Source organism: Arvicanthis niloticus, chromosome X (assembly GCF_011762505.2).
Source record: "Arvicanthis niloticus isolate mArvNil1 chromosome X, mArvNil1.pat.X, whole genome shotgun sequence".
Taxonomy (NCBI): Eukaryota; Metazoa; Chordata; class Mammalia; order Rodentia; family Muridae; genus Arvicanthis; species Arvicanthis niloticus.
Window position 1 is genome coordinate 34,554,998 of NC_047679.1, and position 26,315 is coordinate 34,581,312.

The 26,315-nt window shown below is 40.2% G+C and overlaps 1 protein-coding gene across 1 annotated transcript in view; it reads right to left on the reverse strand.

Moving 5' to 3' along the window:
• The window catches only part of LOC117694026 (claudin-34-like), a 572,054-nt gene that overhangs the window by 483,450 nt on the left and 62,289 nt on the right, over positions 1–26,315 (reverse strand). The gene's annotated exons all lie outside the window — the stretch shown is intronic.

Sequence of the window (26,315 nt, forward strand, 5' to 3'; positions counted from 1 at the left end):
CCTTCAGTGGTCTCTTGTCTAGGTTTGTATTTTATACCCACTGTCACAACTCTTTATTTATATACTCAGGAGCATTAAAAGCTAGGACCCACATATGACACAAAACATATGATGCTCACCTCTCTGAGACTGAGTCACCACACTTAACTCTATCTTTTTCAATCCCATCTATTGTCCTCCGGCAGAGCTGAGTAAATTTCCACTGTGCTATGTGCACCACATTTTCATTATCCATTCTTTTGTTGATGAGCATCTAGGCTGTTTCCATTTCCTGGCTGTTGTGAATAGATCATCACCAAACACGGATGTGCAGGTATATAGGGCAGGATCCTTTGTATCAGGAGCTGCCATGTGTATTATGTGGTCTTTGGTATAAGCAATAAATTACTGTGGGCCATTTTTAGTATAAGGTACACTTAGAGCTCATAAAGGAATTAGAGAAGCAGGAGAAACTAGGCCCTTGTCTTTCCTGGGTGGCAGCTGGCACCTGCTTGTCTAGACACTCTCAGTTTATCCTAGGAAAAAGTTACAGACACAAGAAGATAGCACTTTCCTAAAGAACTCAGCCAATAAGAAACAAAAGGGAGGCAGGGGTGCTATTAGAAATATCAAAACTACTATTTTGTGCCACATGAATATGACAGACTTCTTTTTGCTATTTTTTGGTTTTGTTTTGTTGCTTGCTTGCTTGCTTTGCTTTGCTTTGCTTTTGTCCAGGTTAAATCCAGACTTCTACAGAAACAAATGTGAATCCATGGCACGTCTAGTACTCTGATTCTTCAGTACTCTTATTATGAAGTAAGGATCATTGTTTCTCACAACAACAGAGCTTTCTCTAAGATGTCAGGAGTGCTCAACCATTTTCCTCTTAATACCCCAAGCAATACTCCAACACTTAGAAATGTGCTACAGTCAGGGAGAAATATTATATTCCCAACTACCCCAGTGGCATTCATAGGCTTAAATAACCCCATTCTTCAAAGCCACAAGAAGCCTGAGTACACACAGTATGAGTGAGCCATTCAAATACTCAAAACCATTGCCCATTTTCTTTTCACATCAGCTACATTCTGTACAAATTAGCAAAAATGCATGTGCAGTTATATCCTACTCAACTTACCTCTCCAAAGTGAAGCTGACTGCATTTGGAACCACATCACCAAGTCCAGATGCCCATGCTCATCATAGGGCTCTTAGGCTTTGTCAACCATTTCTTAAACTGGAACAGTATCAAAGCTAATGAAAGAGGCATTACTTTCAAGTTTTGCTAAGATTTAGTAGATTAAATGTTCTTTTAACCTTCTTTAGATGTACTTGTTAAAATTAGAAATAATTTACATGGCAGTCTATAAAGCAACAGTTAATTTAAAACCCTTCCTTAACATAAGACCACATCCCATCATTAAAAATATTAAGTATGTATTGAATGTACTCTTGTTTAGACAAGGTCTCATATAAAGCATGCTAGCCATGGATGGCCATGTACTTCTGATCTTGAATTAATTATATCAACAATTAATGAAAAAAGATGTCATGAATTTAAAAGAGAGAAAGGAGGGGTATGTGGAAGGGTTTGGAGGGAGGAAAGGAAAGAGAGAAATGTTACAATTCTTATTTCAAAAAACTGATAGGCTAACATGAGACTTGGAGCTTGGCGAGGAGGCTGTAATTGAGGTGCGTGGGACATGAAGGAATGGCAGAGGGCCAAAGAGCACAGGGAAGAATGACTCTAAAGGATACCCAAAGTTCCTCTCAGACGCTCCAGCAGATGGCAGTAAACGTCAAATCAGGTATGCAAATTAGCTTGGGTCTACCACAACTAGGGCACAATTTCCTCTTATCCTTCAAAAGACAACCTTCTCCTTGTAATGGCATCCCTATACCTAAGCCAGAAAAATCATAAAATTACTTGACTGAAAGGTGAAAATTAATTTCATTACTCTGGGGGTTAACCTCAGCTGTCAACTTGATAGGATCTAGACTCACCATGGACATGGGCCTCTGGCAATGTCAGTAGAGGCATATCTTGCTTGTGTTGGTTGACATGGAAGACCATCTCAATTGTGAGCAGAACTATAATAAAAGTTCCAGGACTGTACAAGACAGAAAGCAAGCTAAGCACTAGCATGCATCACTCTCTGTTTCCTGATTGTCTGATTGTGGGTGTGATGTGACCAGTTGTTTCAAGTTCCTTCTACCTTGACTTTCCCACCATGGTGGATTGTACCTTGGAACTACATGTCAAGGGAGGGAAAACTTTTCCCTTAAGTTGTTTTTTTTGTCAGAGTATTTTATCATAGCAACTGGAAAAGAAACTAAAGTGGATGGGAGGGATGTTTTGAGTCCTTGCAGGGGGTGTTTCAGAGGCTGTTGTAAATGCATGACCACAGTCATGGCTAGTTTTATGTCAACATCACACAAATTAGAGTCATTTGTAAAGAGAGACTCTGAATTGAGAAAATGCCTCCACACAACTGAGTTAATTAATGTTTGCTATGGGAGGGCCCAGGCTCACACACTCAGATCAAGTGCCAATCCTGGGAAAGTGTTCCTAAACTTTACAAGAAAGCAGGTTTAGTAATCCAGAAGGAGCAATCCAGTAAGCAACACTCATCAATGGCTTCAGTTTTTGCCTCCGGGTTCCTACCCTGCTTGATTTCCTGCCTTAATTTCCTTCAGCATTGGTCTGTTACCTGGCAATATAAGATGAGATAAATCCTTTCCTTCCCAAGTTGCTTTTAGTCATGGTGTTTTATCACATCACAGTAAACCCTAAGACAATCACCATTGCTTTGGTTCCTTCGTTGTTGTGTGGAGGCAAGATAAAATGCATCTAAAGGACAGGTCATGATCCTTTGTGCTTCTGGTCTCTACTTCAGGTACATATATACACGTGAGTTTTAGGTACCCAAAGAAGAATTTCAGACCAAGTGTGTCTTGTCACAAAGGCAAGTAAATGCAGCAATGCTGTCTACAGAAATACCCAGAATTCTGGCAGTGCAAAACAAACCATGGGAGTCAGGAGACCCCCGATCATCTCTAATCACTGGGCTTACCAGCTTCACTTGGCTCATGCTGTTTATCAGTGAAATCAAGGTCTGGGATAGCTAAACATTAAATCTTCAGGGTTGAAGAAATGGCTCGGCAATTAAATGTAATCACTGTTCTTTCAGAGGACCAGAGTTCGGTCCCTATCCCACATGCCAGATGGCTCATGAATGTCTCTATCTATAGCTCCAGGGAATCCAATGACTCTGACCACCAGGGACACCTATACTTACATGCATATATGCATATGCAGACACGTAATTAAAACTAACAAATAAATATTCTAAAAGGATAAAAATAAAGTCCCAAGATCCTGTCAGTTCTTTACCATGTAGACTACACTTCTATCTGTGTGAGCCATGGTAGGTAACAACAGATTCAAAACTCAGCTCTCAGCTTGTTGACATTCAAAACTTACCTCCTAAAAGGTGAGTGCAGCCCAGGCAGTGGTGGTGCACGCCTTTAATCCCAGCACTTGGGAGGCAGAAGCAGGCAGATTTCTGAGTTCGAGGCCAGCCTGGTCTACAGAGTGAGTTCCAGGACAGCCAAGGCTATACAGAGAAACCCTGTCTCGAAAAACCAAAAAAAAAAAAAAAAAAAAAAAAAAAAAAAAGGTGAGTGCAAACTCACACCAATGCTTGATTGCCAACTTGACAAGATCTAGGGTTACTATGGAAACAAACATCTGGGCATATCTGTGAACAATTATCTAGGTTAGGTTAACTGAGGTGGGAAGACCCTCTCTAAATGTGTGTTGTACCATTGTATGGTTTGAGGCTATGGACTGCATGAACAAGAGAATGTGAGCTAGGTACCAGCATTAAAGTGACCAGTCACCTCAAATCCCTGCCACTTATGACTTCCCACTATGCTAGCATCCTGGAGCCTTGGGGCAAAATAAATTCTTCTTTCCTTAAGTAGCTTTTGTCAGGTATTGTGTTTCAGCAACAAGAGAAGTAACTAAGACAAATATGGTTTTTTTTCACAATAGAGCCAAAGATGGTCGGAAGCACAGAGTTCAGGGATGCTTGGCTTGGGTACTGTAGCCTCTAGGGTCAGTCAGGGCTGAGTTTCATTTCTTCCCCACAGAAGAAAAGAGGCTTTTATTTTTAGTTCTGAATCCCATTTGGCTGGATGAGAACTCCAGTTTGATCGCTTTTATTCTTCCCACGACTTGATTTCTTAAAAGCAACTCAGTTTGCATCTCATTTGGGAGCTGCTTTTACACAGATCAAAGATAATGACATTCTCAGCCAGTGAAAGACACCATTTGCCAGCTCTTTTTCTAAGACAATTTGTTGGAGCAGATTTTAGGGGAGGCTGGGAAGAGGGGGAAGTACTCCAACTTTCGTTGCTGTGGAAACTTCTGCAGAAGCTAAGAGGGTACTTGTTCAGTTCCTAAGAGAGTGAGATTTTACTTCTTAAAATATCATTCATTTCCACGGTACAAAGATGCAATTAGCCCTGTCTACAGAGGAGGAGGGTTTTCTTTTATCTCCTTTTGAGGCTAGAAGGTCAGGCTGAGATAGAGTCTTTTCATTCGAATAATCACAGCAGAGTCTGAAGAACTATTCTAGGAGCACCTGGAGAGAGTGAAATATGGGAAGCATGAGGTGCCCTATCCCAAAGAATATGCTATTGGCCCTCAACTGAAGACAACCATTTGGGGATAAGGATGTCATAAAATAGTCCTCAGCATACACCCAACAACACTTGATCACAGCCATTGCTTCCTTTGAAACAGTTTGAAGTCCTTGAGCAATTAATGAAGCCTTGCACTTCTGCTTTCTGACCCATAATGAACACAAAAGAAAAGCATAAATCATCCACTATCTGCAGGGCACTGTGGAATGCCAGGTAGACAGAATGGTGGGTCATGTCCACAACAGACATGGTAAGCACTATGATCAACTGCATCCTCAAATGGAAAAGCGTTGAAACACACCCTGAATTTGAGTGTGATATCAGATACCTGTCATTCCAACCCTCAGAAAGCTAAAGAAGATAGAGATTTCCAACCCGGCCTGGACTGCATCCTAAGGAGGCAACTTAAACTATGTAACAAAATCCTGTTTCTTTAAAAAAAAAAAAAAATGGAAAAGCAGTGAAAAAGTAGTCTTCTTATACTGATTTCATCCTTTCTGCCACTATGAGGAGACCTTCTAAATGCTGTACTTCATCCTTCTCATTCCCATGTGACTCAAAGCCTTCCATCTTTGTACCTCTAAATATATTAACACAATCTTGATCCTCTATGCATATCCCATCATGTTGTTCAAAAGACTTGTAGAACACTGGGAACAGTGTTCTCTCTCTCTTCCTCAGTATGTGTCTCAAGATGCAAGCTCTCAGCTACTGCTCCAGTGTTGTGCCTGCTACCATGTCCTCACCATGATGTCATGAACTCTAACCCTGTTAAAATGTAAGGCCACATAAACTACTACTTCTACAAGTTGCTTTCCTCATGGTGTTTTCTCACAGTAATAGAAAGTGACTAAGAAAGAAATGGTACCAGAGAGTGGGTTATTGCTATCATAGGCCTGACCATGCCATTGTTGGTTTTTTGGTTTGGGTTTTTTTTTTTTTTTTTGGAGGAATGTGGCAAACTGTGGGACTGTGCACTAGAAAATTAGATGACCACCATAAGCAGAGCTTAATGGACCATCTTAGTAGTCTTTTGGAAGACAGTAGTGCTAAGAGAAATGTAGACTATATAGGCTCCAGCTCAAGAGGTTTCTAAGAAGAACAATATTAGTAACTGGGCTAGAGACCATTCTTATGATGTTTTGCAAAGAATGTGGTTCCCTTTTGCCCATGTCTTAAGCCATGCCTGAGATTAAGTTGAAAAGTAATGAACTAATTCATTTGCAGAGGAGGTTCCAAGATGGCCTAATACTGACTTTGTCATGTGGTTATTAATAATCAATAGTATGCAGGTCTACAATGAAAACAAAGGAGTTAAACAAAAAATACATACAAAATATGTGGTTGTAGGAGAAAAGTAGCACCAGGAAATTTAACATTGAAGCCAAGGCTTGTGCTGAAAGAAACGACAAGACTAGGATGAGGCCTGATCCTAAATGGAAAAAGGACGGCAAACCCTTGGGAAAAGACCCACCCAGCTAAGCTGCCAACTTGTAGAAAGGAAAGATCTGATAAATGTCCTACTTCTAAGTTACACAACAAATGAAAGCTTCTGCAAACGTATGAGGTCAACATCCCCCCAAAACAGTTAGCCAAATATGTCACCTGCATGGGTATAGCTTTACTTGTGAAGGAAACACAAGGAAAAGGTTGTGGGAATTACATGAGTCTCAGTGTTCTTGTTTATAAAATGGAAGAAAAACCTCGAAATGGGGATTAGATCAGGAACCATGGAGCAATACTATGCATGCTACATGAGAACAGACAACAAATATCTTCCCTGTTGGGCAACAACTATGAGAAATATATAGTATTTCACTCTAACTCACAGACAATCTCAGTCAAGGCCTGTGACAGCTGAGGCAAACTCCTTTTTTGCTGACTTTATGGCCTTTCTTCTCTCATGAATCCGTATAGAAGATAAAATACCCCAGAACTGATACTGCCTATATTGATTTAAAATTAATATAGTCATGAGTTCGGAAAATGGTAATTCAGTGAAATGTTTGCCTTGAAAGCATGAAGAAAACCTGAGTCTAAATCCCTAGAACCCACACAGAAAGCCAGGCATGGTGACCTGTGCTTGTAATCTCAGTGTTGTAGAACCAGAGGCAGATTCCTAAGACTTGCTAGCCAGCCTAACACAGTGAGCCAACTGCAGACCAGTAAGATTTCTGGTCTCAAAAAACAAGGAAGATAGCACCTGAGGAATGACACCTGAGGTCGTTCTTTATGTTCAACAACACACACCTGCATACTCATTAACACACACACCCCACCCCCCAAAAATGCTCACAATGAACTTAGTGACTCAAGGCCAAAGAATAGAGTATAAAAAGGGAAAACAAAAAGTGAGTTCTCAGTACAGAGCCCTGTCACCTAAGCAGGTGATTGAGGTCAACATCATTAGATAACACCATGGGGCTAGAATGCCCTTAAGTTTGGGCCCTGAAAAAATCACCTCACCTCGCTTCAAAACCCTTCAATATACTGATCATATGTATTTCTTGATAAAATACATCAAGAAAACAACTGAAGAACATTCTGTGAAACCTTCAAAACATGAAAAATAAGGACAATATGAAGAAACCTCACAGCCAAGAACATGAGGATGACCAAACTGTATGTAAGATGCTGGGCAGGATGACTGGAGTGTAGGCAGTCAAGAGGGAGGGAGCAGGTGAGGCAACAAGGATTTCTATGAGAAAATGAATAAAACCCAAAGCAAGTCTGGAGTTTAATTCATGATAACAGCCCCCTGATGGTTTCTTAGCGGTGCCAGACACAATTACACATGTGTTATAAATCTAAGATGTGTTCCACAACGTGACATTGATTGATGAAGTAAATCAGCAGACAAGTAGATAAAATCGGACTGTGAACCAGCTGACTGATGTGTTTACATCTTTGCAGAATCTTTTCTACAGCCAGCTAGCTAATCCCTTGGCCATCACTTAAGTCAGGGACATACCTGGCCTAATATCCTTGTAATTGACTTCTTGGGCAAAATTACTGGGAAATATGGATCCAGATTTTGCCCAAAATCACTCTTTTCCCTGAAGAAGACATGCAACAAATTTTGAATCAAAACAAACAAACAAAAAACAACCATGTGCAAGAGCATCCATGTGCAGAGAAAATGTTGATTTTGATTTTTTACTATCCTTATCCTTAGTGTCTTCAAATGCCAATCAATTAGGTTTCTTTTCTAAATTATTAGGGACCTTTTAAGATTCAAATTGGGCTGGCCTTGTGGCCCATTCTATTAATCCCAGGCAGAGACAAACAGATCTCTGTGAATTCAAGACCACCCTGACCTATACAGCAAGCTCCAGGCCACCCATAATTACATAGTGGAACCTTAACTTTTAAAGAAATCCATATCAGAGGTGAGCATAGTAATGTACACCTATAATCTCATGACTCAGGTAGCCAATATAGTGGGATATCAAGTTTAGGCCATCCTGAGATACATAGTTTCTAAAAAAGCCAAAAGAGAGAGTTGGAAAGATGTCTCAGGAGTTAAGAACATTGGCTGCTTATGCTAAGAACCCAGGTTCAGTTCCTAGCACTCACAGTTTTAGGAGATTTAGCATCCTATTCTGAAATCCACAGGCAACAGGCATGCATAAGGTACACATACATACATGCAGCCAAGATAGCCATACACATAAATAAAATAAAATAATCTAAAAACAGCATTAATCCAAAAGATTGGGATGGGGAGAAAGGGAGAGAAGGATGGAGGGAGAGAGAACTGCATACATATCAGTACATGGTCCTTGAATGTGCATTTTTCTTGGTGGTTGGTATTTTATATAGCTTTATCTAAGTATAGCACAAAGCTATCATAATGAGGGCCTTGGTTCCTTTCTTATAGCTTTCTGAATTCAATAATCCTGGGTAATATGACTGACCTGTATCACTTCTGGGACTATACTGAAAACAGTCTACAGCAGCTTGCCACAAAGACACCTGCACATCCATGTTTGCTTCCGTACTCTTCACAGTGGTCAAAACAGGGAACCATCCTAGGTGTCCTTCAACAGTTCACTGGATAAACAAAATGTGGTACATACACATAAACAGTTTTATTCAGCCACAATGAAAAATAAGGCTCTCTCATTTCCTGAAAAATGGATACGGCTAGAGATCATCATATTAAAAAAATCAAGAGTGATACCATGTTTTCTCTCATCTATGGACCCTAGAATCTAACCACATATTAAATTATACAGATGAGTGGGTGTGAACATAGAAGGAGGCTAGTTTAGAATAAAAGCAACTTAGGGGAAAGGGAGGAAGGAAAGAATTCAAGGAGTGAGTAATATCAAAAGTATATGATAATCATGAATTAAAATATCTTTTAAAAGATCCTTACAGAATAAGTATATGAAGAAAGAAAGGGAGGGAGAGAGGGGAAAAGGTATATTTACCTTCTCTACCAAGACAGTGTAGGAAGAGAACAAGATCTCACAGGGGCTTTGTGAGAAGCATTTGCAAAATCTCTCTTTAACACCTTAGAAAAACCTGCTCATACTGGATTTCTAGGGGATAATCCTCCACCTACTTTACTCAAAAGTGTCATCTTTCTCTTAAAGTCTCTCAGGTGGCAAAAATACCCAGGTTTAGTTGTGTGTTACTTAAAGAGGAGCAATATGATTGATTCCCCCAAAGCATCCCTAAAAATAACAGGAAACATAATTCTTTGTGAAGGCTTATCTTAAACACTACAATCACTCACAGCAAAAATGGCTTGTGTGTGTGTGTGTGTGTGTGTGTGTGTTTTACAACATCTGTTGTACATGTGTTTGGATGTGAGTGTAATGTAAAAGAATATCCTCTGTATAATTTCACCTACTGATTAATGAGTAGAATGTAAATGTGTAGCTAATTTAGAAATAAAAAAAAAATGCTGTGACATTCATCCCTTAGCCAAGTGATAAACTGAACAGTACAAATGAAAACCGGGACAGCTTAACCATTAACCTCCCACTGAATATAATATGTTAAAAAATACATATTACCTAGGTACTAGGTAGATGGTTTAGTAGGTAAGAGATTTTTGCTATGCAAGCATAAGGATCTGCATCTGAATCCCCAGCACCCATATTTAAAAACCCAGAGACAGCCAATCATATCTGTAACTCCAACATTGCCAGAGAGGGGTGCCAAGACAGATATGTCCTAGTAGCTTACTGGCCCCAGCCTAAATAAAACAATAATCTTCAGGCTTACCTAAAAATGCCCTCTCAAGGGAATTAAGTAGAGTGTGGTAGAAAAAGCAACCTGATATTCACCTGTGACCTCCACATGTGTGATGTGAGCATGTGTACCTACACACATACATACACACCACACACACAAAAAAAATAATTAAACACTAATATGTATCACTTAGGAGTTATTCTTGCCAAGATATGTTCACTTTGCCTGGGATCATGATCAAATACCAGAAAGGTTGATGATGCAATGCCATATTCAAAGGAGCGTTCCTTGTTTTCACCACTCTTCCATTTGAGACAAATAGCCATGAGCATTGGCCAGCTGTGTAGGATTTTTTTAAAAAACATATTTTTAATTTATTTTTCTATTTTATGTGCATTGGTGTTTTACCTACAGGTATGTCTATGTGAGGGTGTCGAATCACCTAGAACTGGAGTTACAGACAGTTGTAAGCTGCCATGTGGGTGCCAGGAATTGAACCTGGGTCCTCTGGGAGAGCAGCCAATGCTCTTCTTAACCAGCGAGCAATTTCTCCAGCCCCTACTGCAGGATTTTTAACAGCATCCTTGGGCATCTATACCCACATGATTGCCCATCCTGGTGGTTGTTTTTATTGCACTTAACAGGTGTCTAGGATCAGTAAGGCTGGGTGTATCTACAAGAATATTTCCAGACAAGATTTGAGCTGGTTTATTCTGCAACATCCTCTCCAGCAGGAAGGACTAAAACCTCTTAAAGCCATTAGCCAAAATGCATCTTTCTTGAATTCACTCATTTATTAAACATCAGGCATTCTGTCACAGACAAAAAAACCTAACAGAACTCTCCAGGTGTGGCAACAAAAAATATCTCCAGATATTACCATATTACCAAATACCCTACGAAAACAGGCATATTTACCTCTGTCCTTTCCCCTTACAGCATATTGAAAACTGTTGATATCAGAAAACAAGCCCCACCCTTGAAAAACAGCAAACCATGAAAAACAGACAAGTGAAAAGAACATGAAGGTAGGTACTAAACTCCATACATAAACCTGGATCACACATGGAGTAGACCATATCTCAAGTAGGAAGAAAGAAGATAAGTCCATGAACAGAGAATTTTAATTTGACTTCTTAGTGAAATTGTGTGCACAAATTGGCTATTATTTCCAGCACACATGGTATGTAGTTCTATTTGCCATTGACATATGGTGAAAGAAAATTATTTGAGAGGCTGGGGATTTAACACAGTTAGTCAAGCGAGTCCAAAGCCCAAAGTCCAAACATGTCCAAAGCCCTGAGTGCTATCCCCAGGACTCCATTGAACCAAGCATTTTTGGTGGCTTACCCAGTGATCCCAACAATTGAAAAGTGGAGGCAGATCAGAAATTTAAAGCTACCCTCAGCTACATAGAGATTTCCAGGCTAGCCTAGCAGACAGGAGGCCTTATCTTAAAAGAGAGTTGGGAGAAAAGTGGATAAAGAAGAAGGAATAAAGATTGATTTGAGACTACAGAAACCTCATTGCTTATCTTTTATGAGTAATGTTGCTTTTCTGTTATGTTGGAGAGGCCTATTCGTGGTACTGGGGATAGAACCTAAGGTCTGTGTGTTCTAGGCTCTACCCCTGAACACCACCACTATCACCCTGCCTGTTTTTGAGACAAGGTCCTGTGAAGCTCAGGCTGACCTTTAACTCATGGTCCTATGTGACGTGCCATCCTCTACAGAGAAAATCTTGCTGAGAACTTTCTTCAAAAATTACTCGACTGGGGGTAGTAGTACATGCCTTTAATCCCAGCCCTTGGGAGGCAGAGAAAAGTTCGACATAGTGAGTTCCAGGCCAGCCAGAGTTACAAAAAGAGATGCTGTCTCAAAAAATTAGTCAGGCATAATTAAATCCCTAACCTATCATCTTTGATGTGGTTTATCATGAGCAAGCCAGAAAATGGTTTAGTAACTTGGGGCTCTACTTTGGATGGGCTGTACAGATTTTTTTCCAGAAATATACTCTGATCTGCCAGATCCTCCCCACCTCCCTATCCACCCAAATCCATACCCTTTATTTTCCCCTCCCTCTCCCTCTCTCGCTCCTCTCTCCCTTTCTCATTAGTAAATAAACAGGCATCTAAAATAAAAACAAACCAGAATATGACAAAACAAAAGTGTCCCAAAAAAAGCACAAGAAATACATGTAGACACAGAGACATACACATCCATACACACAGAAGTCCCATTAAAAACACAAAATCAGAAACCATTAATCTACAAACAAAAGACCTATGAGGCAAAAAAAAGAAAGAAAGAAAGAAAAGAAAAGTGCTCAGACAAAGCATTATGAGACAAAAGAAAAAAAAAACCTTAAATATACCACTAAGTTTGTTTTGACATACTCATCTTCTAATGATACACTTGACAGCCTGAGATTCTTACCTGCACATGCTATGCATACATTTTCCTCTTTGAACAATGCACCTAGCAACACACTAATAGCACAGGACCCACACTTCCATCAAACTGCACATGCCCGGTTCTGAACAATGGAATAGTTTCCCTTTCCTTTAACAACCATCAAGTTTAAACGGGTTCTATTCAATCCTACTCCAGTTAGGTCTAGGTATGAAGATTGGAGGGGGGGCAATACAGCCTAGACTTGCTTGAGAAGTGGTTATATAGCTTAATATGTCAATCAAAATAAAGATGTTCCCAACTCTTTCCCTTAGTAACCAGTTCCTCCCTCCTTTAGACTCTGAAAATCTGAAAAAAATCTGAAATTAGAAATGGAGCCCTTGCATAGCCCTCTGTCAATCTTGACAATGTTTCTGACCTTTATTACTACTTTGCTTTTAATACAGTTTCTTTGATATGGTTTCATTGGTACTATGTGAACTGTGTGAACTTGTATTGCATTCTTGCACAAGAGAGCAAGAACCTGGAAACATCAGGCCCAGCCCCATCCACTTATAACAATCACAATAAAATGACTGCAATGCTTCCTTATTTTTGGTAGGAAGTATTTGCTTCCTTCTTGCTTCCTTCTCTTTGGTTCATGTTAGTTGTAGAGCTGTTGAGGGGCTTAATGTAAATATTGCCTGAAATATTTATGAAGCTATTCCACCACAAATCACACAGAGCCAGATGCACTGCCCAAGCTTATTGAGTCTCTGGCTAAATTGAAAAATTCATTTCTTGCCCTTTCTGACTGTCAGACTAAAGACTGTATTAATTCCTTGTGTAACTTGTCTTTGGAGCCATGTCCCAAAGGACTCTCCAGTCATTCTTCAATATCCTTAACATGTTGGTTCCAAGCCTCCATGATGCAGTCATCATGATACCAGGGCATTAAAGTTCCTTTTGTAAAATGCTGTTGTATGAACATAAAACACCCATCTCCACAAGTACATTAAATCACCTCTAAACCAGTTACAATTCATTACTTAGTATAATGTAAACAGTTGTCATGTGTCATGTGTTTGAGCACAAAGAAGGAAGAGTTAGACACTGTTTTACAAAACTAAAGTTCATGACCTCAAAGCAATCTCAGTGAAACCATGTATGTGTGAGAACCTAACAAGAGGAGAGGGAGAGACAGAGTGATGTTGGCTTGTGGGTTTATCTGTATACACACATAGCTTTATAATTTTAGGTCATGCTTTCCTTTATTTGGTGAATGTTTTCTTCATTTTTTAAATTTCTTTGGTGTGTCTAGGATATGCATACTGGGGGGGGGGGCATACATGTGGAAACTAGATTTTAACCTCAGATATTACTACCCAAGAGTTGTCTACATCGATTTGGGGGCAGGATCTCTCACTGCCTTAGGGTTCATCAATTAGGTGACTCTGGCTGACCAGTGAATCCCAGTGATTCACTTCTCTCCACCGCTCCAGCACTGGGATTTCAACCATGCACAACAATGTCCAACTTTTACATGGGTTCTGAGGAAGAAACACAGGTCTTCATGTTTACTAAGTATCAATCATGATGGTTAATGGTATTAACTTGACAAAATCTAGAATCACCTAGGAGACAAGATTTTGCTAGTGTCTATGAGGGTTTATCTATAAGAGATTATCCTCTGGGCATGTCTGTGAGGGACTGCGTTGATCAGGTTAATTGGGGTAGGAAGACTCCCACCTTAACTGTGGGCTACAACATTCTATGGGCTGGGGTCCTGTACTAAAAGAAAAAGTAAGCCAAGTATCAACATTCACCTGTTTCTGCTTCCTGATTGCAGGTGCCATTTGAGGAGCCACCTCGGACTCCTATCACCAGGACTATCCCACCATGATGTATATAGTACATTCTAACAAGGAGCCCAAATAAATCAATCCTTCCTTCCTTCCTTCCTTCCTTCCTTCCTTCCTTCCTTCCTTCCTTCTCTCCCTCCCTCCTTTCTTCCTTGTTTCCTTCCCTCCATTCTTCCTAAGTTACTTTTGTTGGAGTATTTTGTCACAGTAACAGTAAAAGCTAACACATCAACTAAGCTTTTTTCCCAGTCCAGTTTTCTTCATTTTAAAAATGATGCATAGACTTGGGATGTTAACTATGGTAGAGCATTTGCAAGTCCAGTATGAAAATAAAATAAATACCAACTAAACAAAATAATGCTAAGGAATTAGGTTAATTACTAGGATTACTTAGATGGTTATCTGAGGAGGACAATCCCAGGTCACCTGAACAAGGTGCTCCAAAATATTCTACCCCTGAAAAAAATATTACTAATTGGGGACAGGAAGGACCACTTGCCTCCCCATTACCTAATGAGCTTATTATTCATGTGAATTCCTAAATGCTAGCCTAAATCTGCTCACTCAGCATCTTGGGTTGGAGCCAATGTGTATGAACATCTAAAACACAAACCCTTGGGAATCCTTCCTTTCACAAACTGAAGGATGCTAATGCATATTTATGTTTCTACAGAGGAAATAATCATGTAGAAAGCTCCAAATGTCACAAAATAAACCTGGAAGCCCCAGTAGCATCTCAAGTAGCCAGTGGCTGTTGAAAAAAGCTCATGCTATTAAAGTGTTTGGAAAAGCCACATGAAGACATGAAGATCACGAATGTCTGCTGTGAAGTCATTTAAGCCATTTAAGATTAGCTGACTACTGCAGAAGAAAGGCAGAGAGGCTAAAGGGTGAGGGGAGAGAGAAACCCATGCCACCGTCTGTAGAGAATACAGCAAAAACATCTTCCTATTGCCCCTGAAAAGCCAGCTAGCCAAGAATACTACCTCTGGGTCTCTTTAGGCTGTGACAGGTATAATGGCAAGCTGTTCTGTTCAAGACCAAGGTGTTCCTTCAAGAAGGAAAGCCCGTGGGGAACTCATGAGCTCTGTTATTCAGGTTCCCCAGGAATGTGTCACCAAGAATCCACATACAAACAACCAGAGCTCCTATTCAGTAGAAGATGCTGAGGGGTACATCTTAAAGATGTTGGGTTTCATAGCTTTGCTTTATAGAAAAGCTTTTTATTGGGGTTGTGAGAAAACTATATTTTGGGGAGAGTTTCCAATCATGAGTTGTTGTTTTTTTTTTTTTTTTTTTTTTTTTTTTTTTTTTTTTTTTTTTTTTTTTTTTTTTTGGTAGGGGCAAGTCTCTGTTGTGGTAAATCTCCAACCCAAATAAGTCCAGTCAAGGAAAACACAACTCAATATTTATGATTATAAACTGCAAGCCTAGATTGGGCAGATTTACCATTGCACTACTCTATTCCCCAGCTATGAGATCCCTTACAACTTGCGGTTTTTCTAGGCCACGTTCTTCTCCTCCTTTGTCCTTCCACCTCTGGCTCCTCTGTCACCTCCATAGCCTCTCTCCCGTCAACTTCCTCTTCTCCTGCACAATCACCAGCTCTATCCTTTATTTTACAAATACAATTGGACAGAAGTTTCACAATATTCACTTCTCCTCGGCAGCCCGTCCCAGGAGTGTAACTACCATCAAAACAAGAGGCTGGGGCTATCCACAAGTCTCTGCATGGAAAAATAAAACAATAGTTTCTATAAATTATCACAAATTGTGAGAGGATGAAGGGACAAGGAAAGACGGAGTTTTTGTGTTAAGGTAGATTCTACACCACCTCTTATCACAAACACTGTGATGAGGCTGGAGAGATGGCTCAGAGGTTAAAAGCACTGACTGCTTTTCCAGAGGACCTGGGTTTAAGTTTCAGCATCTACATGGCAGCACACAATCATCTCTAATTCCAGTTCCAGAGTATGTAATGACCTCTTCTGGCCTCAATCAGCCCCTGTCATGCACATGTGTAAAACTATACATGAAGGCATAACATCCATAAATGTAAGTAAGTAAATAAATAAAATCTTTAGATATATAGACATCATAAACACTGTGAGATTTTTGGTGGAAGAGTTTAGAATTGTGTGTAAAATGGCACATCTACTTCCTTTGCTTATCTCTTCTACAATATTACAGCCTTCATTCCATATTCTATGAGAATATCAAGAGCTATTATTGTATTTTTTGCTCTATTTCAGTATGTGTGCAGAGGAAAGGAGAAAATGTATCCATCTCCAAGCACTATGCAAGTGCAATATAAGATCAGGGAGATAACTTACTCAGTAAAACTCTTTCTGCACAAGGACAAAAAAAAAAAAATCTCAATTCATTCAAATTCCCAGCACTGAAGAGGGACAAACAGAAGGATCCTTGAGTTTTAATGACTAGGCAGCCTAAATTAATCACTGAGTCTCAGGTCCCAGTGAGAGATCCTCTCTCAAACAAGGTATATGGCCATAAAAGAAGCCAGCCAAGAAAGCTTCATATTGATTGTCTTTAGGACTCCCACCAATATAAAAATTAAAAGATCCATGTCCTTATATAAAATAGCATGGTGCTTGCATATAGCTTATATACAGACTCCCATATAAATCATCTCTAAATGACCTATAATACCAAATTCAATGAAATGATATGCAAGAGTTGCTATCAAGAGACCAGAAAAATTGCTCATTTGCCACACAAGCCTGACAACTGAGTTCAATTCCTAGAAATGTCACCCACCCCTTTAGAAAACAGATTCAGTTAAATGCATCTATAATCCCAGCACTCCTAATGTAAAATGGTAGGCAGAGATGAAAGAATTTGCCAGAAGCTCTCAGGCAAGCTAGTCTAGGATATGCAGGCAAACTAGTCTAGAACAGACATCCCAGAAGCAAAAAGTAGCCAAACAGGCCCTGCCTTAAAACAAGGTGAAAGGCAAGAACGTTTTGAAAGTTATTATCTAACCTCCACACTGCCATGGCATGAGTGTACCCTCACATAATCACATACACACACACACGCGTGCGCGCGCACACACACACATGCACGCTTGCTTGTATACATGCATGCACACAAATAAATATTTTAAGAAGAGATGTTTAGGGAATAACAACATGAAAATATAGGCTCAGTAAAAATGCAATTATTTTTCCTTTCTAGAATATTTTCCATTCAAAGTTAGTTAGATTCACAAATGTAAACCTAGCAGATAAAGAGGGGGCACTATATCTTTCTATTCACATATAATTATTGATATTATCATCATTGTTGTTGCTGTTGTTGTTGTTGTTATTTGAGACAAGGTCTTACTACATAGCTCTGGTTGACCTAAAACTTACTGTATGGACCAGGCTGGTCTTGAACTCAAAGAAATCTGCCTGCCTCTGCCTCCTAAATGCTGGAATTAAAGGCATGTTCCACTATGCACCAATAATAGAGCATTATTGACAAAGCAATGTAAATGCAGACAGGTTTTATGCTCAGTTTAATTCTCTGATCTTACTGTACCAATGGCTTGCTCCTCTTGGTAAGTACAAAGCCAACAAATAAAGCCCAAAGATAAGGAAGGGTGGTGAAAAGTTTATTTATTATGTGCAGCAGGGAAAGAGAGGCAAAGTTCTTCTGCAAATATTGTCCTGTTTGACTATGAACCTGGGGTTTTATTTGGAGAGTCCGTAGGTGGGAAAACACACTAGGCACAGGAATATTCTAGTGAAAGCTCAGTTTAAGATGTACATTACTCGATTTAGCAAGCTCAACTTACTAGCTACACAACAGAGCATGCAGTTTAAAACATATGTTACTGAGCATGCTCAATTTAAGTTGCAACTGACTAAGCATGCTCAGTTTAAGATGTTTGATCATGTTCAATTTAAAGTCTAGTTTAAATAAAAAAAAATGGTGAAAACGTGCTTCATTCATGGTCTCAGAGTGTTAAGAACACAATAGACCTTCCCAGTAAGAAATCACTCTGCACACTTAAGAGATTAGTAAAGGAAAAGCTCTTTAATCGTGTTTGTCTAGCTCTGGCTAATGCTCAAAGAAGAGCTAGCCTTGAATAGAAGATTTTACTAACTTATATACCTTAGGCTTACGCATTTCATGTACACTGTTATCCTTAAATCTCTTTTACGTCTAGGACCCAGGTGATCCTCTGAACACTTTAAACAGAGACAGGAGACTACAAGTCTGACCACTTCGGCAGATATGAAATTGACAAAGCTAAGATATTGCCAAAATCATTTCTTTAGTACATCTGGGTCGTTCTTTTTGAATAGTTGTTACCCAGAGTTATCTTGCTCTTCTGACAGAATTATATTTTTATTAAGAAGAGAACTGGGAGCCGGGCAGTGGTGGCACATGCCTTTAATCCCAGCACTTGGGAGGCAGAGGCAGGCGGATTTCTGAGTTCAAGGCCAGCCTGGTCTACAGAGTGAGTTCCAGGACAGCCAGGGCTAAGAGAGAAACCCTGTCTCAAAAAATAAACAAAAAAAAAAAAAAAAAGAAGAGAACTGGGAGCTTTATGTCGGGCAAGTACTTAACATTGGTTTGTGACCCTGCATACCTATAAGAGGCACTTTCTTTGGGGATGGACATACTAGCTGGACAATCTTAGTGAACAAACCTTTGCACCCTGGCACCACAAATGTTGCTTCTCTGTAACAGCTCTGGTTAGCAGACCACTAATCTTTGGGAAATTTTGGAGGCAGGCACTCCCTTAGCTAAATTCTTCTCTGTGTGATTCGATGTCTACTAAGCAAAGCTATTAGTGAATCCTTTATAACACCGATTCTATTACTTTGAGTTTCTTTTTATATCAAGAGTGCTGGCTTAAACCATTAAAATGGCAGGCTGGCACATTTCTGAGCAGGCTTTGTTTACATCATGAAGATAGTGGCCAGGAATATACCTGGGCATGTTCATTTTGTGCCATAAATACGGGAGACAAAAGCATTTGCCACTGAGCTTGGTGACCTGAGTTCAGTCCTCGGATTTGCTATGGTAGAAAAACAGTAATGTCACATCCTGGTTTTGCTCTAGGCCATGCCACTTATGTAACTGTTCCTGCCTGGTTTAAGAGATGCAGAATTTTTGAAAATATAATCTTTTTACCCATTCCCATTAGACCTCAATACTCCCAATTTTCTTATACCCAGAGCTACCACAAATATCAACAGTACTGCTGGTCCTCTGGCCTCAGAAATTGCTAGACACAAGCAAACAAAAAAGTAGGGTACTACATAGGAAAGAATATGCTGCTCGAGTCCCAGTCAGTACTTTTCACCCTGTGTTTCCACCAATGTCTGATTCACAACCTTATGTTGTCCAGGATGCTTGGAGATGGGATAATGTTGAGCTATATCCTCTTTGGATATCATGTTGAGTGACAGTGTGAAACCCAGGGGGAAAAAGAAATATTCTGAATGGACTCTTGTGCCCCCACACACACTTTGACTAGCAGATTAACACTGAAAGTCACAAAAACATTAAAAAATATTTTTATTTTTAAAAGCTTTTCCATACAAACTATTTTGATCATATTCTTTCCACTCCCCAGCTCCTCCAAGATCCTCCCCATCTCCCTTTCCATCTAACTTTTTTCACTTGCACCATTAGTGTGTTTAAAGGGGATGCAGGTGTTGGAAATTGGAGCTGACCTCTGAAGTAAAGTTAAGAGGCTCCCTTCCATTCCCAAATGGCCAAAAGAAGGACTTAACAGACTACAGAATTCTACGAGGCCTGAGACAGGTGGTGATTTTACATCCCACAAAAATCCCAATTCTTTTCTTTTCTAATTTGAGTCATCTCTGAAATCGCATTTTCCTCAAGCCACGTTTTTCTAAGCCTCTGTAACAATGTGGTGGCACACACCATTAATCTCAGCACTTGGGCCACAGAGGAAGGCAGGAAGGCAGATCTATGTGAACCCAAGGGCAGCGTGCTCTACAAAATAAATTCCAGAGTTATATAAAAAGATCCTGTTCCCCTAACTGAGGTGCCTTGTCTGGCCTCAGTGGGAGAGGATGTGCATAGCCTTGCAGAGACTTAATGTTTGAGAATGGGGTTATACACAAGCGGGTCCTCCATTCTCTCAGAGGAGAAGGGAAGGAGGGAGAGGGGAGAGACTGTGTGCAGTGAGGAGACAGATTAGAGCGGCGATCAGGATGTAAAGTGAATAAAAAAAATAAAAATAAAATTTTAAAAAGTCACTAACAGAGATAAGGGAGGCAATCTGGGACCCTGGGCCCATTACCCTCAAGAAAGGATCTGCCTCTCAGGTAAAGTTACAAGTGTCCTTCCCTTTGTCTCCCAGCTTTCTGTGAATTTTCTGATGAGCACACACATGGGGGAGCTGAGGGAAATTAGACTCCCTACCCTCGACAACACTCTAAATAAATACACCTTTTCCTTTGCCAATTTCCATTTTTTTCTTATTTTTACTTTAAGTGTATGAATGTTTTACCTCTGTGTCTGTAAGTATACCACATGTGGATTTATGCATTTAAGTGCCTGGTCCTGTTGGAACCCAGCCAGGAAGGCTTTAGTGTAGTTTGCTGAAAGAAAAAAAATGAAGCTTTTATACAGAGGAATTGTGTACATGTTTGTGTGCATGTGTTGGTATGTTGTAGGTGTGTGTGTACATACTTGTACATGTGTGGAGCCCAGATGGCAACTTCAAGTATTATTCCTCAGGAGGGAGACATCTACCTTATAGTGTGTGTTTGTGTGTGTGTGTGTGTGTGTGTGTGTGTGTGTCTGTGAGTGTGTGTGTGTCTGTGTGTCTGTGTGTGTGCGTAAGCACATGCAGAAAGACATACTTGTGTGTGCATTTGTGAAGAGATCAGAGGCCAATACCCTATGTCTTCCTCAATCATTTTCCATTTAATTTGAGGGGACAGGATCTCTCACTGACCTGGAGCTCACCAGTTCAGCTAGGCTAACTGGTCAATGAGCTCCAATGATCTTCCTATCGCCATCTCCCCATCTCTAGAATTACACATACCTACTACCACACTGGTGTTCTTTGTGGATGCAGGGGATTGAACTTAGACCCTCATACTTGTTCAGTATGCTGACTAATTTTATGTCTACTTAGCACAACCTAGAGTCTTTTGGAAAGAATGACTGTCATTGAGAAAATGCATCTATAAGATTGGACTGTAGGCAAGCCTATAGGGCATTTTTTCAATTAATTGTTGATGTCAGAGGGCTAAGCCCATCATGGGCAACACCACCCCTGGACTGATAGTCCTGGTTGCTATAAAAAAGCAAGCTGAAAGAATCATGAGGGAGCAAGCCAGTAAGTAGCACTCATCCATGGCCTCTGTATCAGTTACTGCCTCCATGTTCCTTCTTTGAGTTCCTTCCTTGACTTCTCTGGATGAAAGACTATAAGCTATAAGGTATAATAAACCCTTTCTTCCACAAGTTGATTTTGGCCATGGTGTTTTATCATGATAGAAATCTTAACTACAACATTTGGCAATCACTTTATAAATTGAGCTACCCAGGTACACTGAAAATATTAGAAGAGAAGTTGGGGAAGACCCTCGAATACCTAGGCACAGGGGAAAAGTTCCTGAACCAAACACCAATGGCTTATGCTCTAAGATCAAGAATCGACAAATGGGACCTCATCAAATTGCAAAGCTTCTGTAAGGCAAAGGACACTGTCAACAAGACAAAACGGCAACCAACAGATTGGGAAAAGATCATTACCAATCCTACATCTGATAGGGGGCTAATATCTAATATTTACAAAGAACTCAAGAAATTAGATGCCAAACAACAAAATAACCCCATTAAAAAATGGGGTACAGAGCTAAACAAAGAATTCTCAACTGAGGAAACTCGAATGGCCGAGAAGCACCTTAAGAAATGCTCAACATCCTTAGTCATCAGGGAAATGCAAATCAAAACAACACTGAGATACCACCTCACACCAGTCAGAATGGCTAAGATCAAAAACTCAGGTGATAGTAGATGTTGGCGAGGATGTGAAGAAAGAGGATCACTCCTGCATTGTTGGTGGGGTTGCAAGCTGGTACAACCACTTTGGAAGTCAGTCTGGCGGTTCCTCAGAAAATTGGACATAGCACTACCTGAGGACCCAGCTATACCACTCCTGGGTATATACCCAGAAAATGCCTCAACAAATAACAAAGACATATGCTCCACTATGTTCATAGCAGCCCTATTTATAATAGCCAGAAGCTGGAAAGAACCCAGATGCCCTTCAACAGAGGAATGGATACAAAAAATGTGGTACATTTATACAATGGAATATTACTCAGCTATTAAAAATAATGAATTCGAGAAATTCTTAGGTAAATGGATGGATCTAGAAAATATCATCCTGAGTGAGGTAACCCAATCACAAAAGAACACACATGGTATTTACTCACTGATAAGCGGAGATTAGCCCAAAAGTTTGAAACAACAAAGATTCAACTACCAGACGACATGAAGCTCATGAAGAAGAAAGAACAAGTGAGGATGCCTAGGTCTTTCTTAGAAGGAGTAACTAAATAACCAAGGGAGCAAATATGGAGACAAAGTGTGGGTCAGAATCATAAGGGGGGGTTGTAGGGAGACCATTGTGTCTGGGTATTCATTCAATAGGCAGTCATCAAAAATAGACGCTGATAGGGATGTCAGGATGGGAAAGCTGACAGCAGCCTGATAAGGCTGTCTCCTTAGAGGTCTCTCAGAGTCGGACATACCCAGAGACAGGTACCCACAGCTATCCATTAATATGATCAAAGTTCCCAATGGAGGAGTCAGAGAGTAAATTGAAGGAACCGTGAACCATAAGGGCTGGTGGCCCTGTGAGGAGAGCAAGAATACCAACCAGCCAGAGCTCCCCAGGGTCTAAACCACCAGCCCAGGAGCACATAGGGAGAGACACATGACTCCAGCTGTATATGTAGGGGAGGATGGCCCTGTTGGGCATAGGTGGGAGACAAGATCATTGGTACCCTGAAGGCTGAGCACTGAGGGGGGGGAATCTGAGGGTGGGGAGGGAGGCTGGGGGTAGGTGGGTAAACACCTTCATAGAGGCAGGAGGAGGGAGGATGGGATAAGGGGTTCCTGGGTGGTGGGGGAAATATGGTAAGGGGATAAAATTTGAAATGTAAATATTATATCCAATAAAAGGGGAAAAATAGAAAAGCGGTTAGAACCAACATTCTTAATAAAATGTCAGCCCTCTTTAAAAAAAAAAAACCTATCTTGATACTAAAATTTGTTTTGAGAATTGTATATTGCAGAATGATCAACCTTGGTGTATCTACTCAACAAGCAAGCTGGGCAGACCTGCTCAAACCTCTGAGGTCCGTGAATTCTATCTGGAGGCAGCGAAGACACAGCATCAGAGGATTGTCAACTTGCACTCCCCCCCACCCCTCTTCTAATATCTCAACGCCCATAATCAGCTTGAAGAAGCTAATGATGAGTCAGCGCCCCTATTCCCTGGGCATGGGGACTAAGGTGGTAAATGTTGGGCTGTCTCCCTAGGAAAAAGTAGTGGTTTTGTCGGAATAGAGAGGATTAGCTAGGGTTTATTGCATAGCCATAACCTATTAGTAGAAATCTGTATAATTAATATCAAGATGAAGATATAAATTCTTAAATGGCACCAATTTACTTTGTTTACAAATTTTAAGGTTTTCAGTGGCATGAGCTTTTTAGTGATATAAGAGTGAGATGAATATTGTTACTCTCATAGGCATTGTACCAGTATAACACACTTAGGAATACAAAGCTTAGACCCAGTCCTTCTTTAACTTTTTTAACTGATTTGAGATGGTCAGCCTGTGAGTTAAGGGACTATAGCAAATTCATGACTTGGAGTTTATTATAAGGGTGTTCTCTATGTTTTATTTAGAAATAGCTGAGTGGAGTTAACAGGCAACACTCCAGATTACCTTACATGGATAGCTGGTTTTCAAAACATCAGAAATCCTTAGAATTGACATGACAAACATTTCAGTATTAATGTTCATTTTCATTAGAGACCTGTCTGCTCCGGACAGCTTCCTATGTTAAACTCTAAGAAGAAATTGAGCATCCTTGGAGTTACTCCAGTTGTGGTGAGACAGCCACTAGGCAAGAATTGCCACTTTCCTTCTACAGACAAATTACTGTCCAGAAAAGGACACACTTGCAGAATAGTCGACTGATTATATCTGCCTAGACAGAGTAATCAGCCCTTAATAATTCTGCAGCACTAAGGTCTGTCAGATGATCCTGGGCCAGAAGGCAGAAGAACAGATGCTCCAACGTTTCAAAGTAGAGCGAGTGTCCAGGTGTTCAGAGGTCTCTATAAATTGGCTAAGTTTTAGAAGCTATGCTTGGTGCTTCCCACAATTATAGTCAACTCAGTCATTCTGGATTTCTGATGGGGTTGAAAACTTATAGCTATTTACTTTGAGAGAAAAGATCTGAGTGTATGGTCATCAGCTGACATTCATCCTAAAGCCAAGGAAAAAGCCAGGTTCAGAACTAAGTGTTTTAATTAGGATAGATGACAGAGGTGCTGGTTAGTCAACAAAAGGATGGACTGGGCATTAGGACTATCTTGTACCTCACTGGTACAAATAGGCATAATTATGCTCTAATTGTATTTTGAGAGAAAAGTTTCCTTTTAACAGGAAGGGTGATGTGTAGGAGGAGCTAAGGTGGGAGGAGTACTGAGAGGAAGAAAAGGAGTAAGAAGAGGAGAAGAAGAAGGAGAGGAGAAGCTAGGTGATGAAAGAGAGATAGAGGGGGGAAACAGGGAAGCAGATGTTTATGTATCTCCACCAGTCAAAGATAGTTGATATATCTAGGTTGGTCAGTGGGTTACACCTCTGATTGAACAATACCAAACTTATAAAGCCTATGATTAACATTTCTTAAAAAAATGTATAAATGCAAAAAGGAAAAGGGGGCATGGGATAGGGGTTTTCTAAGGGGGGGGAATGGGGAAACGGGATGGTATCTGAAGTGTAAATGAAAGATCTAATAAAAAAAAAAATAAATTGAGCTACCCCTATAACCCCATACTGTGACTCCTAATAGATGGTAGGAGTTCTCAAATTCTGCTTCACATCAAACATTTATTTTTTATACACTTTCAGGCTTCCATTTCAATTCTATAAATTTGGGTTTATACAGACAGAAGGTGGCTGCCAGTCCTGATAGCCATGGAATCCCTACAATCCATCTATCTATATGGCTTTCTTGTGTTGTCAACTCTAAAACACAATCAGCACTTGGAAAAAGCAGATCATCGCAGTTGCTGTAAAATGCCTTGGCAGCATCTGACAAAGAGATAGAAGGGTTTGTATTAAAGCTGGCAGAACATATATCCTGTTAAAAGCGACAGGGTGATCCCCAGGGTAGCATATGTTCTTGTCAGAGAGAAGAGCCATTGACAATGGTAAAAATGAGTTTCCATTAGTGCCATCCACAGAGACCATGTGGAGAGAAGTCTGTGCAGCTGATTGTTTCAACCCAATTCTGAAGGCAATCTCTAGTGCTGAAGAGGAGGATCAAGCTTTATCATCAGAAGAACTTTCCTACATTGTTGCTATGATGGCTATAGCAATTTTGGTGGTAAATTCTGATGGCATTTCTGTGAGATCTAATACTGTTAGCAATACTTTCTGAGAAGCCTTGTTCTCTGCATCACACATCATCTTGCAAGCAAATATTCACTATTCTGCCCTGTTGGTGACAGCAGAAATGGAGATGCAGTTCCATGCTGTCACACGCAGCAGCCTCAGGGGTTCTCATAATCTAATCTTTTATGGACCAAATCCTTAGTTTTGATGTAATAAAGAACTTCAGGACAAGCCAGTGTGAAGCAAAGTTGGGGTTTATAAAAAATATTTAATATAGATTTTAAGCACAAAGGTTAAGAGAATTTTAAAGAGAGACCTTAGAGTGTGAGTGTGAACTTCTATAAAAGACAGTCCTGCTCCAGTTGGTGGTGTTGCACTCCTTTAATCTCAGCACTTGGGAGACAGGCAAATGACATCTGAGTTTGAGGCTAGCCTGGTATACAGAAAGAGTTCCAGGACAACCCAAACTACAGGAAGAAACCCTATTGAGGAGAGAGAGTGGGGAGAGGAGAGGAAAG